Source organism: Peromyscus californicus, unplaced genomic scaffold (genome assembly GCF_007827085.1).
Source record: "Peromyscus californicus insignis strain IS unplaced genomic scaffold, ASM782708v3 Scaffold_5__1_contigs__length_169319896, whole genome shotgun sequence".
In the NCBI taxonomy this organism is placed as follows: domain Eukaryota; kingdom Metazoa; phylum Chordata; class Mammalia; order Rodentia; family Cricetidae; genus Peromyscus; species Peromyscus californicus.
This window is the reverse complement of record NW_026294573.1, coordinates 80,383,901-80,399,132: the sequence shown is the minus strand read 5'-3', so window position 1 is coordinate 80,399,132 and position 15,232 is coordinate 80,383,901.

Sequence of the window (15,232 nt, the reverse complement as noted above, 5' to 3'; positions counted from 1 at the left end):
CTATGGCACAAAAGAAAAAAGAAGGAAGGAAGGAAGGGAGGGAGGGAGGGAGAGAGGAAGGGAAGGAAGACAGAGAAAATAAAAAGGAGCAATAACCAAAGTTGACTTCTGGCGTCCAAGGATGCACACACACAAACATGTATACATATTACACACATACAGAGCAAATAACAGATGAACAACTAGACTCAAAAAAGACAACTACCACATTTTTTTCTATAAGCAGACACTAGCTTCTGATTTTTATATGTGTATTTATGTAGGAACAAATGTGGGTGGAGGTTATGAAAATAGAAAGGGGACCATGAGGTAGAAAGAAAGGTTTTAAGGAGCTGGAATGGGGAAAGTGATAGAACATGCATAACATAGAAGTGGAAAGGTTAATACTAGGGGAAGGGTACAAGTGAGACAGAGGGGATAGGACACAGAGGTTGATCAGGATGATCAAACAAAATGATGTTTGAAAATGCCATAAGGAAATCATCTATATTGTATATAAATTAAAAATAAGCTAGGTGCTGGGAGATAGTTTAATCCATAAAGCTCTGGTCACATGCACATAAAGACCCCATTTCCACCCCCCAGAACCCATATACAACAGCCAGGTACAGCAGCAAAAACTTGGAATCCCAACTATGAGGAAAAGAAGAAGTTGGATCACCAGATCTCAGTAGCCAACTAGTCTAGCCTAACTGTCAAGTTCTAGGGTCAATGAGAGACCCTGCCTCAAAAAAAAAATTAGGTGAAGGATGATAGAGGAATACATCTGCTGTCACTTTTTGGCTTACACACTCACACACAGAGAGATAGAGAGAAAGAGAGAGAGACAGACAGAGTCACACAGAGAGAAAGACAGACAGACAGAGACACAAAGACAGAGAAACAGAGAAGCATATGTACATACAAAATTCAAATTAATTAAAATAACTAAATGAACAAATCCAGAGATGATGTGTAGGCATGGATTAGGCAGGGTTAGTTTGGCCAAGTGGTAGACATAGAATGAGAATTCCATACATACAGATATAGTCAACTATTACTCCATGATTTTCAGGAGCCCACAGCTTATGCTTCGAGGAAAAGAGATTCCCTCTGTTGCCTTTTTGAATGTCTCTGTTTCCCACTCTAATCTCCACACTCAGATCCACTTCAGCAGCTCATTTGGGAAGCTGTACCTCCAGTGCCCTAACAATAGGACTAGACTCATTCATGTGCCTTGGAGTTTCCAGCAAAATCACACTGGTTTGCTCTGCACCATATGTCCTAATCTCTTGTCCCTGAGATTGCAGTGACAAAGATATATCACATTTTCCTATGCAATGGGCTTGAATTATCCCAGGGATAATGGAAAAGTATTTTTCATCTTTAAGTGTTAATGACTATAAATGGGATTCACAGCCCATTTCTGTGCTCTGTTCCCTTTCAGAAGTGAGATAGAAAACTTACGGTGGCAAGAAAGAGGAGAGGGGCCTCTCATTCCGTCCTCCCACTCAGGATACCCCTAGGATAGGAAAGACTTCTGAAAGCCCTGTGTCTTTCCTTTCTGCCCAACTGCTCAAAACTTCTATAAGCATCAATTGATTTATTGCATGTTAAAAGATACTTAGATTCAAGACACTGGCAGCCAACAAACTTTCTCCCGAGAATCAGGATTCACAGGAGTCAATATTCAAACTACTTCTCCAAGAGGAACACCCTCTCTCTTCTTGTGCTTCTTTTACTCACATTAGTTGGAAACAATCCTTCTCTTCCTCTCTACTCATACTTTGTTCCACACTACATTAATCATGGGATCAAGAAAGTTAATTCTCTCTATCATGTACACATTAGTAAGTGTGCCTACAGTGTTGGTGGTGGCTACAAATGTCCATTGAGAATGAAGAAAATGCAGTATATGTATACACAGTGAAATATTATGCAGTCTCAAAATGGAATAAAACCTCGTGGTTTATGAAAAATGTGATTGAACCCTGAGGAAGTCATATAAAATGAAATGATAAATACTGCACAATACAGAAAGATAAATACTGCATGACCCCATTGCTATTTGGTGTCTAAAATGCCAAGCTCATAAAAACAGAGAGTACAATAGTAGTCACCAAACCTGAGGCTGGGGAAGTTGGGGTGGGTGAAGAGTAAAGGATAGAAGGTTATACTTCAGAAGTAATTTGAAGAGATATCTTTAATAATGTGGTGACTACTGTTAACTATTCTTGTTTGCCTGTCTGTGGCTGTACAAAAAACAAAACAAAACAAAAATAAAACACTGACCAAAACCAACTTGGAGAGGGAAGCGTTTAAGTTTCATACAGACTTGAGCTACCCTTTTATTTTATTTTTTTTCAAGACAGGGTTTCTCTGTGTAGCTGTGTATCCTGGAACTTCCTTGGTAGACAATGTTGGTCTGGAACTCAGAGATCCACCTGCCTCTGCCTCCAGAGTTCTGTGATTAAAGATATGTGTTAACTACCACCCAGCAGCTACTTTTCTTATACAGACCAGGACCACTTTTCCTAGGAGTGGCACTACCCTCGGTTAACTGGATCCTCCTACATCAATTAAAAATCAAGAAAATGCCCCATAGACATGCCCACAGGCCAATCTGATAGAACCCATTCCTCAATTGAGATTGCTTCTTCCCAGGTATGCCTAAGCTTGTGTCGAGTTGACCAAAGCTAACCAGCACTATAACTATCTGCGGAATATGTGAAGTGCTGGGAGTAGATTTTAAGTGTTCTTACTGCACAGAGTGACAAGTCTGTGAGGGCAATGCACGCTTTTATTAACTTGATTTTGCATTGCTGTCACAATCTACACAGTAATCGAGAAATGGCTATGTGAAGTCTTCAAGCTAATAAAATGTAAGCAGAAGTGATGCATGCTCCTTCTTGGAGGAGACAGAAAGCTGTTAACCACACCATCTTTTCTTGCTGGACACAAGGTGGATATCTTGTGTCTTCATGCCTGTATGATGATGGCTAGCAGGACCCTGCTGCCTGCTCATATCAGACAAGTGTCAGTGTCTACAACGAAGTAGACTTTCATTGTTGTAAGCCATTTATGGAATGTTTGTTACAACACGGCATAGTTTGTCCTGACAAATACATTAAGTTCAGAGTTCTGAATGCTTATCGGACTTAGAAAGAGGAGAACACATATATTGGGCACAAGAAAGAGAATATAGTAGACCCTGGAACAAAAGAGAACTTGAGTTTGATGCACTTGAGACCTATGGGGGCAGTCTAATGGTAAGTAACATGAAAGGGGAGGAGCTGGCAAGTAAATGAACATGAAAAGGAAGGCTTTGGTGAGGGAACTAACATAAAAGGGAGGGAGCTGGTGAGGGGAACATATTAATTAACTCTGACTGGTTGGCTTAAATAAGACATTTATTTTCCCACAGTTTTAGAAACTAGAGGTTCAAGATTAGGGTGTCAATATGGCCAATTTTGGTGAGGGCTCCCTCCCTGTGTTACACACAGCAACTTCACTGTGTCCTCATATGATGGAGAAAGAAATTTTCTTCCTTATCACCATCCTCTTTCTCCTCCTCTTTATTCCTCTGGCATAGTTCTGTAACTAGGGCCCCACTCTTAATGACCAAACCTAATGTCTCCCTAAAATGCCTTTTCTGAGTTTTAGTTGCAATGGGGGTTACTACAGCATATGTCTGTGGGGAGATACAACTGAGTCCATAGCGGAAGTGAAAGATGAGTCCGAGCAGACATAAAGACATGCTGTGGCTGGTCTCTGAAGGCATGGTCAGACCTCAGGATTTTATCCTGAGGGCAAGCAACATGGTTCACCGATAGTTTGTAAGACAATATGCACGCACATAGGGAAGTCTGCTTTTAGTTTGATCTCCAAATGCTACCGAATGCCTGTTTCTTCATTAGTCTATCAGGTGGCACCTGCTTTGTGGACCACCACAGCTTGCTTGTAGCCTCACCATGAGCCCTGGGGTGCACCTGTCTGTCTCAGGGGAAAACAGTCCTTGGGGAGTGGGGAAGTTTCAGAAGCTCCCCAAGGGCCCTTTTTCTTTCCTCAGAGCATGGCCTGGCTGAGTGGTAGGATTGTGCTTCATTGTCAGGAGAGTGGTCAGTGAGAAACCCTGTAGCTAGAGTTTTCCTACCTTGCCCACAGTCAGGACAAATCTCTGTCACTCGCCAGTCCCACAGCTGCTCAGACCCAACCAAATAAACACAGAGACTTATATTGCTTACAAACTGTATGGCCGTGGCAGGGCTTCTTGCTAACTGTTCTTATATCTTAAATTAATCCATTTCCATAAATCTATACCTTGCCACGTGGCTCATGGCTTACCGGCATCTTCACATGCTGCTTGTCATGGTGGCGGCTGGCAGTAACTCCCTCCGCCTTTCTGTTTTCTCTGTTCTCCTCTCTGTTAGTTCCGCCTATACTTCCTGCCTGGCCACTGGCCAATCAGTGTTTTATTTATTGACCAATCAGAGCAATTTGACATACAGACCATCCCACAGCAGAACCCCTCCTACAAACAGCTTAAATTCTGACTACCCCTGTGTTGTGATACACAGAGAACTCTGGGGAAAGAAAGATGAAACCTCAGAGCACAGTTCTGATTTTATCAGCTTCATATCCTGCAGGATGTCTATAGTTAAACCTCGTTTTAAATCTTGGCTGCTGTGTGTACTTCAAGGTAGTCATGAGCAAGTCACTTCATTTATCATGGAATTTCATTTTCTTCACTTATAAAGTGTCCATGCTAATAACTACATTATAGAACTGTTTAGAGAATTAACTCTCAGATGTTTATAAAGTTCAGAGTGCCTGTCCCATGATCTGTTCTCAGCATGGAATCCACTATCATTATTCTAATCATTGCTATTATTAACACTGAGTCAATTTATTAACTTATTTGAATTAAAATTGGATCATTTCCTATGGATGTAGTGTTGTGCTAGTTTGATGGATACAAATACATGAACTCACCCCCAAGAAACAAGAAGCCATTGTCTAACCCTGTCTCATCTGTGATATATGGGTCAGTTCTGAGGTTTCAAGGCATGTCATTGTCCAGATGAACCTGGCAGGGTCTGAGGAAAAGGAGCACAGAGCCTAAGAAAAGAACACAAATTTTGACCCAGATAGGCTCCTGTCTATGCTTGAGTGCCCTGTGCTGTGCCCTGTGCTGCCATCCCTATACCTCAGTCCCCTGGCATCTTCTCTGCTGAAGCTGACCTTCAGCTGCAGATGACCTGCAGAAGCCAAATCTACAGCTCTTCCTCATTGACATTGCCTGTGTCAATCTTCTAGTCAGGACCAAAGAGACCCTTACAATAGCTGTCTCTCACTTGGTATCTAGATGCTCTTCACATGAATAAAGCAATGACCCTGGTTTGGCCCTACGAGGCAGGAAAGATCTACAATCTATATCTCAAAAAGGACTCTAGGCACATTATTGGAACTCTTGACAGAAGGAGACAGTCCTGTATGGAACAGGATCTGTGAGGACTTCTTGAAGAAGAGTTTAAGAGTAATCTTAAAGCATTAGATAATGAGGCAAGAAGAAAAACTCTGGAGTACTGTTTCTCCAAGAGATTTATGGAGATCATACATTCTGTATGCCATTAATTCATAAGGATCACATGAGAAGTTGCATGTAGTGGCAAATGAGTGTAATTCCAACACTGGAAAGTATCATGAGTTAAAGTAAGATATTGTCAAAAAATAAAAAACAAGATAATTAGATGAGAAAGGGGTTCTGAAAACAGAAAAGATGTTGACAATACTTGCCAGGCAGCATTCAATATGTGTGTTCAGATAAGATGTTTCAGGACCCTTCATATGCTAATACACACTATGCATCTTCCAGAGGACAAAATACATAGTGTTTGCCAAATGTGTGAGACTTGAGAATTCATTTTTTTATTACAGAACACTTCTGTTGACGGTTGCACAAATACGCATACTGTCTATAGAGATTTTGTCAGAGAAAGTCTGTAGGTTGATGCGGTAATGTTTTTCAAGAGTACAAATAAACTTCTCTAGAGTAGAAGCTGAGGAAAGACAGACACAAAATTACAAAGCAAGTTCAGGCAGAGTCATTGGTCATTTAGGAAAATATCCAAATGTCTTTTTCACTGTTCTGTGTGCTAGCCTTGCATCTAGATCCAGGTGATAGTCACCACCATATTGTCCACATGAATGTAATCACCTTAATTGTTATCACATAACAGTCACAATCTTTCCTGTCATTATCAGCAACAATATTGTCAGTACAATCAACACCATCAATATCACTGACACTATCATAAGTAATAGTAACATTATAAGTACCACTATTACCATCATCAACAATAGCAAAAAGTACTATCACTACTGATACCACCACCAGCAGCAGCACCTTGACCACCACCAGCAGCACCATCATCACCACCACCACCTGTAGCAACACCAATAAATAATGACCACCTCCATCATCACCATCATCATTACAGCCTCTTCCAAAGAGCTGTGTTGCTTGAAAGTAACACTTCGGGGGGAAAAAAAACACTGGTTTCAGTGTTGAATATGTGAGTTTGAGTCCCAACTTTATCGCTACCTATGTGGATTTGTGACATTTCCAGAACTCGCTCAGCCTCTCATTCTCAATTTCCTCACTTGAATAACAATGCATGAAATATAAATTACAAGAATGGAAAGGAAAATGTCCTGTCAATATCAAGCAGTTAGGAGATTCTGTTTTCATTTTTTTTTTCTGTAATGCCTGTTACATTGTATGCCTGATTTCCCAGGAATATTACCCTAAAGTCAGAACTCAACTCCTATGGCATATTTACTTTATGCTCAGTTCTTCATCCTTGTAATGGTCCTAACTCCAGATAGCGTGGCATTCAGATATAGTAGTGGTTATTACTGTCATATGAATGGTGGGGCATAATTCAATCTGTAACATGGGTATCATCTCAATATCCTCCTGCCCTGCACTAGTGAATAAAATATACTCTTAAAGCCTCCCAAGCTCTGTGACATCAAGAGTGTCATCTTTCTTTTCTTGGCCTACTTTCTTGTACATGAAATGAACTCATAAAGTTTTTTAAGAACATTCAATCAAATAATGAAAGTTAAACATACATCATAAAGAGGGTACTTAATGGATGTCCATTCTGCCTTTTCTATTATTCCTTCAAGGTTGACCTTAATACAGAATATCCAGTATAATGGGGGTAGAGGGAAGAACAGAAGAAAAAAGAGGAGAAAGAAGAAGAGAGGAGAAGAGAACTGTAACATTGCAAAGCATTCAAACCATTTTTTTCCAGATGGAAAATCTGCAGTCTGAAAAAATTTACTTGTGCTAAGTGAGATCTCTGACTACAGACCAAGGGCCAGAAACCTTGGTATTAAACCATAACAGCCCAAGATGAAAATAATCACCTACTTCATTTCTACTGTATAAATGAAGAACTGTCAAATGAAAACTACTGATACCAATATCTCTTAGGAAACGGGAGGGTGGCTAACAGCTAAAGTCATGGGGAAGGAGATGACTAGGGTTATCTACACAAGCATATATGTGAAGCATCATTCATCTGCAGTTGTCTTAGTTGCAAGTAGAATTTCCAATCAGAGTTACTTCAGTAGCTGGGCTGATGTCCTATGGAAAGCACATGTGTGTTGAATGCTTGTGTTGTTATTGATTTCCCCACAAAGGCCAATTTATGGAAACCATGCAGCATGCACAGAAAAGTTAAGGCAAAATGATAGCTCAAAGCAAGCATGTTTCCATCCATTGGTGGGTTAATGGGACTTTAGATACTCCTCTCAATTAGAAGCAGGTTTCTAAGCTTGCCTTGTAAATTACAGCTATCGAAGTTCGGATGCAGGTGGCACTGTGAGAAAGAAAGGTCATCAGACTGGAAAAACAGAGGCCTGAATTTCAGTCCAGATCTGCCAGTTGTTCACCCAAGTTCTTTAAATCAACCCACTTCACCAACACACCATGCAAAGAATGAAGGAAGCTGTGTAGAAAGATGCTGCCATTTATTCCTCTCCCAAACTACAATGTTAGGTATAGACATGGCTCTAGCCCTCTCAATATGTAGAAATGTGTAGAGGAGAATGAGGATAAACAAGTAATTACCGAAATATATTTACGTTATTTCAAACTATCATGAAGAGAAATGGTTCTCTACTGGGGTAAGAAAGTGAGAGTCAGGGAAGACTTCTATGAGGAAGTAATACATAGAGTAAATACAAGAAAATTCATGGAGAAAATGAGATACACATTTTCAAGGGAACTCATCAAAAGGCACTGCCACCTCCCATTCTCATGACAGCCCTTTGGAGTTGTCTTTGAAACGATCCACTGTATTAGCTACTTTTCCCATCACTGCGACAGAACACATAATAGAAACAACTCAAAGAAGGAACGATTTATTTGGCTCCTGGCTTGAGACAATACAGTCCATCATGGCAGGTATGGGGATTCTTCACATCTCAGTGTTCCAGGAAGCAGAGAGAACTCAGGCCAGAACCAGGACTCAGCTATCACCCAGAAAGCTTATCTGTGACAACCAACTTTCTCCATCAAGACTCCACCTCCTTTTGGCTCTATAACCTCTCAAAATCACTCACCAGAACCAAGTGCTCAAGAACATGAGCTTATAAGGGATATTTTACATCATATCATAATATCCTTATCTGATTAGAAAGGTGTTAAAGGGGGCTTGATTAATCCACCCCTGTTCACACACTGCAGAAGTGGTGAGCACAGGAACCTCTGATTTGAACCTAAGATTGTTAGACTTCCAACTTTTATTGTCTCTACTGTTGACAGCAAGCATCTCCCAGACTACTCTGGGAATACCTGTGCATGTACTCCTGCTCTTTTTGTCCTCTTCATATTCAAACTCTCTGACTCCTGTATTAGCTATTTTAACAATAATTTTCATGTCAATCAACCTCTAAGTGTTCTGACTTACAACCTATGTGGGTTCTCAGGAATTCACAGGAGATCACTGGTCTTAGTTACACCTTGTGAAAAGGATGGAACCACAGTTGTATCTCTTTTGATTCCAGACTGTAGGGTAATTTCAAGGATACTATATATCTTTTTTACAGAGTTAAAGACTACCAGGCCATTCTTTCTTCCATGGTAGACCACAGAAGTGCAAAAGGCCAACCTAAATCATGAAAGCATTATAAAGTCTCAATTCATATTATGCCCTGTAGAATCCAGTCAATACAAATCATGTGGCTAAGCCCCAAGTTCCTGAAATGATAAAATGTTCTTTGAACTCTAACAGGATATTAGGGCCATATGGATAGATGAATATATGGAACAGATGGTTTACATTACCAATCCACCATGTCCCCTGACAAAATGGCTGTTGGATTCTATTTAAAAGACACTAACTAGCAAGATGCTTTCTTAATTATTTATTTCCTTTCAGGAGTACTACTAAACTACCCAATATTCCTTTCTTCTAGATATGTCCATGTTGTTTTCTCTGGTTAAATGGAACATGAACAAAAAATGAATATTAGCTCTTCTAAGTCTGGCCTAAAGCCTTCCAGGAAATCCTTCCCGTTTCTTGTCTTCAAAGTCAGCTGTCTGGAGGCAGATGATAATGCAGAGTATAACATGTCCTAGTAGAGCCATTGGTTGATAGAAATGTGAATTCTTACATTTTTGCCTAAATGAAGAAGTCTGAGAACATCCATTTGACCAATATAAGCCATATTGGCCTTCATAGAAGGAAGAATAAACATTTTTAAGGAAGCCTCTGAGACCTCAAGATTGCATATGAGAATATCCAGTTCTAACTAATACACTTTTTTTTTTTTTTTGGTTTTTCGAGACAGGGTTTCTCTGTGTAGCTTTGCTGAACCAAATTCTAGCTCCAACTTTTTGTTTTGACTTTCTTTCTGTGAACCATCATCCCCCGGCTATGGTTAGTGGTGCTTCCCCAACTAAGATCTTCATTAGAGAAAAGATGAGATCACCCCCCTCTTGATGTCTGCACCTCAGCTTCTCCACCTGAAAATGTACTGGCTGACTCTCCAGTCCATCTCTGCTTCTGACCACAATAGGAGTTTATATTTAATTGACTGAGCTTAGGAACTAAAGAGAGGCAAACTCACCTGTAAAGCTGAAGACTTGAAAAGGGTTTATCTAGAAAAAATTGAAATCAGGATCATCAACTAAGCAAAGCTTTCGATGTCAGTGATGTGAAATGATTCTGCATAAACAGGATGGCTATAATCTATCCAGACAAGCCTCTTGTGCATATGATTAAATCCTAAAGAAGATTAAGATATTGGTTAAAATCAAAAATAAGCAAAAAAAAAAAAATAGATGGCAACTAAACTATGTGACACATTGCAAATCAATTAGTTTTGTGCTTTCCTCTCCACCTCAGAGTGTAACCCAAAGCCTTCCACTGCCTCTGCATTGTAATTGCAGCAGGTATACAAAACTTTCCTAAGGTTTTATAGTCCAAGATCCTTTATGTAAACCTTTCAACCAGAGTGAAGAGCAGTTCCTACCCAGGGACCGGATGGGGCACACATATTTTCTGATGGGCAGTGTTCTGATTCCTCTCCACTGGTCATCAGAGAGAAAGAACTATAGAGTAGGAATTTGGAAGGACAGGCACCTTTGGAAGATAGAAAACAGAGAAGAGGCCAGATTGATAAGGAAAGAGGTCTTCCAACTGGACACAGAAGGATAGAGGGATTGGTACTCAGAGTCCTTCCAAACCTACAAAGGGAGTGCACTGAGATGGCACTAAAAGGATCTGCTGGATTCATCAGATACTCCTTCAAGGTCTACAGCCAAACCTGTCTGCAGTGAGGCTCTTGCATCACTGAGTAATCTGAGTGTGCCATGGTACATCCTTAAACCATGGTGACCCCTTCACAAAATAACTCATATTGACCTACCTTTCTAGATTATGTTGCCAAAAAAATCTGTACCAGACATGTTGTACCTGGCAGAAAGTAAGTGTCCAATAAGTTGCACCAAGGTAGTGGTGGTACTATTAGTGAGTCATGGTTGTACCTGATTTCTTGTCTTTGTATTATCTGCTCTCCCATTCCAAACATGTTTGCATATTAAGCCTCATCTGGCATTACAGAACTGGAGTTGTTCACATCCTTCCATTGAAGCAAGTTAAGATATTGGGAGAAAAGTAGTACAATTTTGAACTTTGACATTGACCCTTGTTCATCTTGAAGTCATGGTACATAGATGGTCTTCTAGAGTGACTACACTTACCCAGATAAGAAACCAGGGAATTAGCACATAGCCTATGGTGATTAATACTCACCTCACATTATAATAAACTGTATAAGAGTACCAACTTATCACCCCTTTCCTGTCCACACACTTCAAAATGTGTTTTTGTAGTTCTTCTCATTGATAAGATGAGTCAGTTCTCCACTCTTTGAATCTGGCTCCATCCAAATGAATTTCTTAGAATTAAGTCATGCAATAATGGGGTTTGCATGCTCTTTCTTGGGACACTACCATTCTGGCAAGAATGCACTTAAGATAGGTCTACTGCTCCCACAGGATGAATGAAAGCTTCTGAGACCCAAACATACCCAAATATATTATGTCCATCCAGCTCAGCTAGAGCAGAGCCCCCAGCCACCCACAGGCACATGGTATCTTAGTTATGGTTACTATTGCTGTGATAAAACACCATGATCAAAAACAAGCTGAGGAGAAAAGGGTTTATTTGGCTTATGGTTCCACATCACTGTTCCATCATTGAACAAAAGCAGATAGGAACTCAAACATGGCAGGAACATGGAGGCAGAATCTGATGCAGAAGCCATGAAACAGTGGTAATTACTAGCTTTCTTTCCCCTGTGGCTTGCTCAGCTTGGTTTCTTGTAGAAAAAAGCTAGGCCCTCCCCTGTCAATCACTAATTAAGAAAATGTCTTATAGCTGGATCTTTTGGAGGCGTTTTCTCAAGTGAGGTTTCCTCCGTTCAGATGACTCTAGCTTGCGACATAAATCTAGTCAGCACACATGGGAAGTCTGGCCAGCATCATCTCAGTCCCATCAAGACCAGGTAAACTCCCAGTGTCCCAGCACATGAGTAATAAAATCTTACATAACATTAGGTTTTAGAGTTACCTGTTATACAGCATTATTATCGTAGTGATAAATAACAAAACACACATAAATAAAGAACCAACGGCCATAGCTGTCTGGAGTTTAACATTAAAGATTTGGAGTCCACATCCAAACTAAGCAGTACCACAATGAACTGGTGGCACCTGCCAAGAGATGATAAAATAGAGAAACCACACATAAGAAATACATTTTCTCTTTCTGAATAGCATCTAGCAAAATGGAAATTTTGGTTAGAGATAATTTTTCCATTCTACTGACTCAAACTTCCAATAAGAATTACAATAAAAATGAAGGTTAAAGGATCTGTTTGTTTACTTGTGAATATCCTTGCCTCCAATAAGCCTTGAAATGATCAATCTCATGTTGGTTATTTGTAATAATTCCAGCACTATCTATTGATCATTTTGTGTGCGTTTTTTTTCATTGTTTTTTCTCTCTCCTCTCACCTTTCTCTTCTCCCCTTCTCTCCTCTGTTTCCTCTTCCTCTTTTCCCCTTCCAATCTTCTATCTTTATCTTCTCTCCTCTCTTTTCTCTCCCCTCTCTCCTTATCTCTCTCTTGGAGCCCTAGACTTGGACCCAGCTCACTGTTCCATGTCACTCTGCTTCCCTCCCTCCATCCTTCCTCCCCTTCCCTACAACTGAAGAATTGGGTCTCAGGCTAGGATCCACATGGTTGTTAATAGGACACTGCCTGGAACCCTACAGATGAAAGAAACCAAAATGTTTCTAGACTCCTTAATACAGTGGTTCTCAACATATGGGTCATGATCCCTCTGGGTGTTGAACAACCCTTTCAACAGGCATCTCATATCAGATATTTACATTATGATTCATACCAGTAGTAAAATTATAGTTATGAAGTGGAAACAAAATAATTTTATGAGTGGGGGTCACCAAAACATAAAAAACTTTATTAAAGGGTTGCAGCAAAGGTTGAGAACCACTACTCTAATATTATCCTATCAAGGATGAGCCAAAATTATTCAAAGAATCTGGTCTCCAAATTTCAAAAACTTTTATGGTATAAGACCAACTTTATGCCACTCTAGACAGTTTAATTCATAGATTGAGTTTGAAGATGACAGAATCTGTTTTGATGACAGAATCAACATAGAGATGACCTTTATAACAACTAAAATGTCTTGAAATAGAATTGGAAGCCCTTTATCATTAGAGACATTTGAGAAAATCCTGGAAAGATCACTTCTCCATTGTATGATGTCTCTCTTTATTAAATAGTGACATTAGATCCATTTGTTTCTCCACTGGAAACTTTCAAAGATTCACTCAACAGCTTTGAGAATCAGTGATACTCTACACAAAGAGCCTTATACCATGTCCAGGAATATTTGTAGATCAGTAGATTTAGGAAGTTAAGGACCATGATATAAGTAAGTTTTAAATCATCAGTACATGGTTTCAACCAAAATCAACATTCAATAGCAGACACATAAAAAGAGTGGAAAAGAATTTCCTGCTTGAAAACACAATAAAAGGAGAAAAGACAAGATGAAAGTTGTAGTGGTTTGAAGGAAAATGGTCCCCAAAGGGAGTGGCACTATTAGGAGGTGTGGCCTTGTCAGAGGAAATGCATCACTGTAGGGGTGGGCTTTGAGGGCTCTTTTTCTCAAGCTTCCCTCAGTGTGACAGTCAGTCAACTTCCTGCTGCCTTCTAGCCAAGATGTAGTCAGCACCACATCTACCTGCATGCTGCCGTGCTCCCCATCATGATGATAACAATCTGAACCTCTGAAACTGTAAGCCACAATCTCAATTAAATGTTTTCTTTGTAAGAGTTGCCACGGTCATGGTGTTTTTGTCACAGTAATAGAAACCCTAACTAAGACAGAAGTCGTATTCATTTCTGATCTCTAGATCCTCAAAGCAGAGAATTCCTGTTGTGCATTATTTTCTACAGAGCCAACTTAGCAGATGTTGGTCATGATGCTAATTTTTTATCTCAGACCATTAACTGAATGATTAGGAGACATGTTGGATTGTTGGGTTCCTTCTTTGTAGCAAAATAGAAAATTGAGTTGAGTTTCTCCTAAAGAAATTATGCATCACAGACACTCTAAACTCCAAAGCTCAACCTGTTTATCACCACCAAGAGCACATTTCCCACTCCTCTAGACAGTAGAGACAGTTTTCTTCAAGGCAGCCCCAATGCTCTTATATCAAAAGTGAAGGGCCATGTCTCATTAACCTGTTCCTCTTCTTGCAAAAATACAGTTTGGGATATTATACATCTAAACATCACTTTGTCCATAATTTGCTGACCATAAAGTTGTCTCATTCAGTGGGCTTCCTAAGTCAGAAACACACTTAGATTTGAATCCTAAGCACAAGTAGTGTCATTGTTCTCAAAGTTCAAGGGAAGACAATCGTGACTTCCAAATTTGACTCTTCAGTGCAGTCTTCTCCTCTTAAGGAAAAGGCCATTTTTCTGACTTCCTGCTGTGGATTTCTACTGAACATAACACAAAATACTCAAATATCTTCTTCAGATATTTCTCCTTCAATGTGGATGTCTTAAAAGTAATAATGCTTGTGTTTGGCTGTGTTCCAGACACATATCATCTCAGTGCATAGAATATGCCTCTGAGTGGATAGGATTAGTGTTCTATTTGATCATATGAAAGGGAATTACGCCATATGTAGCAAGTGGTAGTCTCAGTGATAGTGCTCAGCTGTCTCTCATTTCTTTTTCTTTTTTCCTTCTTTTTATTTTGTCTGGGATTCAAGATCATGGAAGAGTGCTACCTACAGTTGCCTCAAATAACCCTATCTAGAAACCCCTTTTTAGAAGTGTCCAAAATTTTCTCCCAGATGACTCTAAATACTATCAATTGTCAACAGGTTGACAATTACCACCACCCGGCAGGTTGACAATTCAATTAACCATCACAACACTGTAAGCCAGAAAGTTACAAAGTATCTTGAGAAGTCTCCATCACCCCCTCCATGCAACCCATTACAAAACCAAGTGATTCTTCTTCAGTTGTTACATTTCTGAACATTTCCACCACTACTCCAGCTAAAAACAACCATCATCTCCTACCTACTAAATCTTTCCAAGTTACTACCCAGGTTTCACATC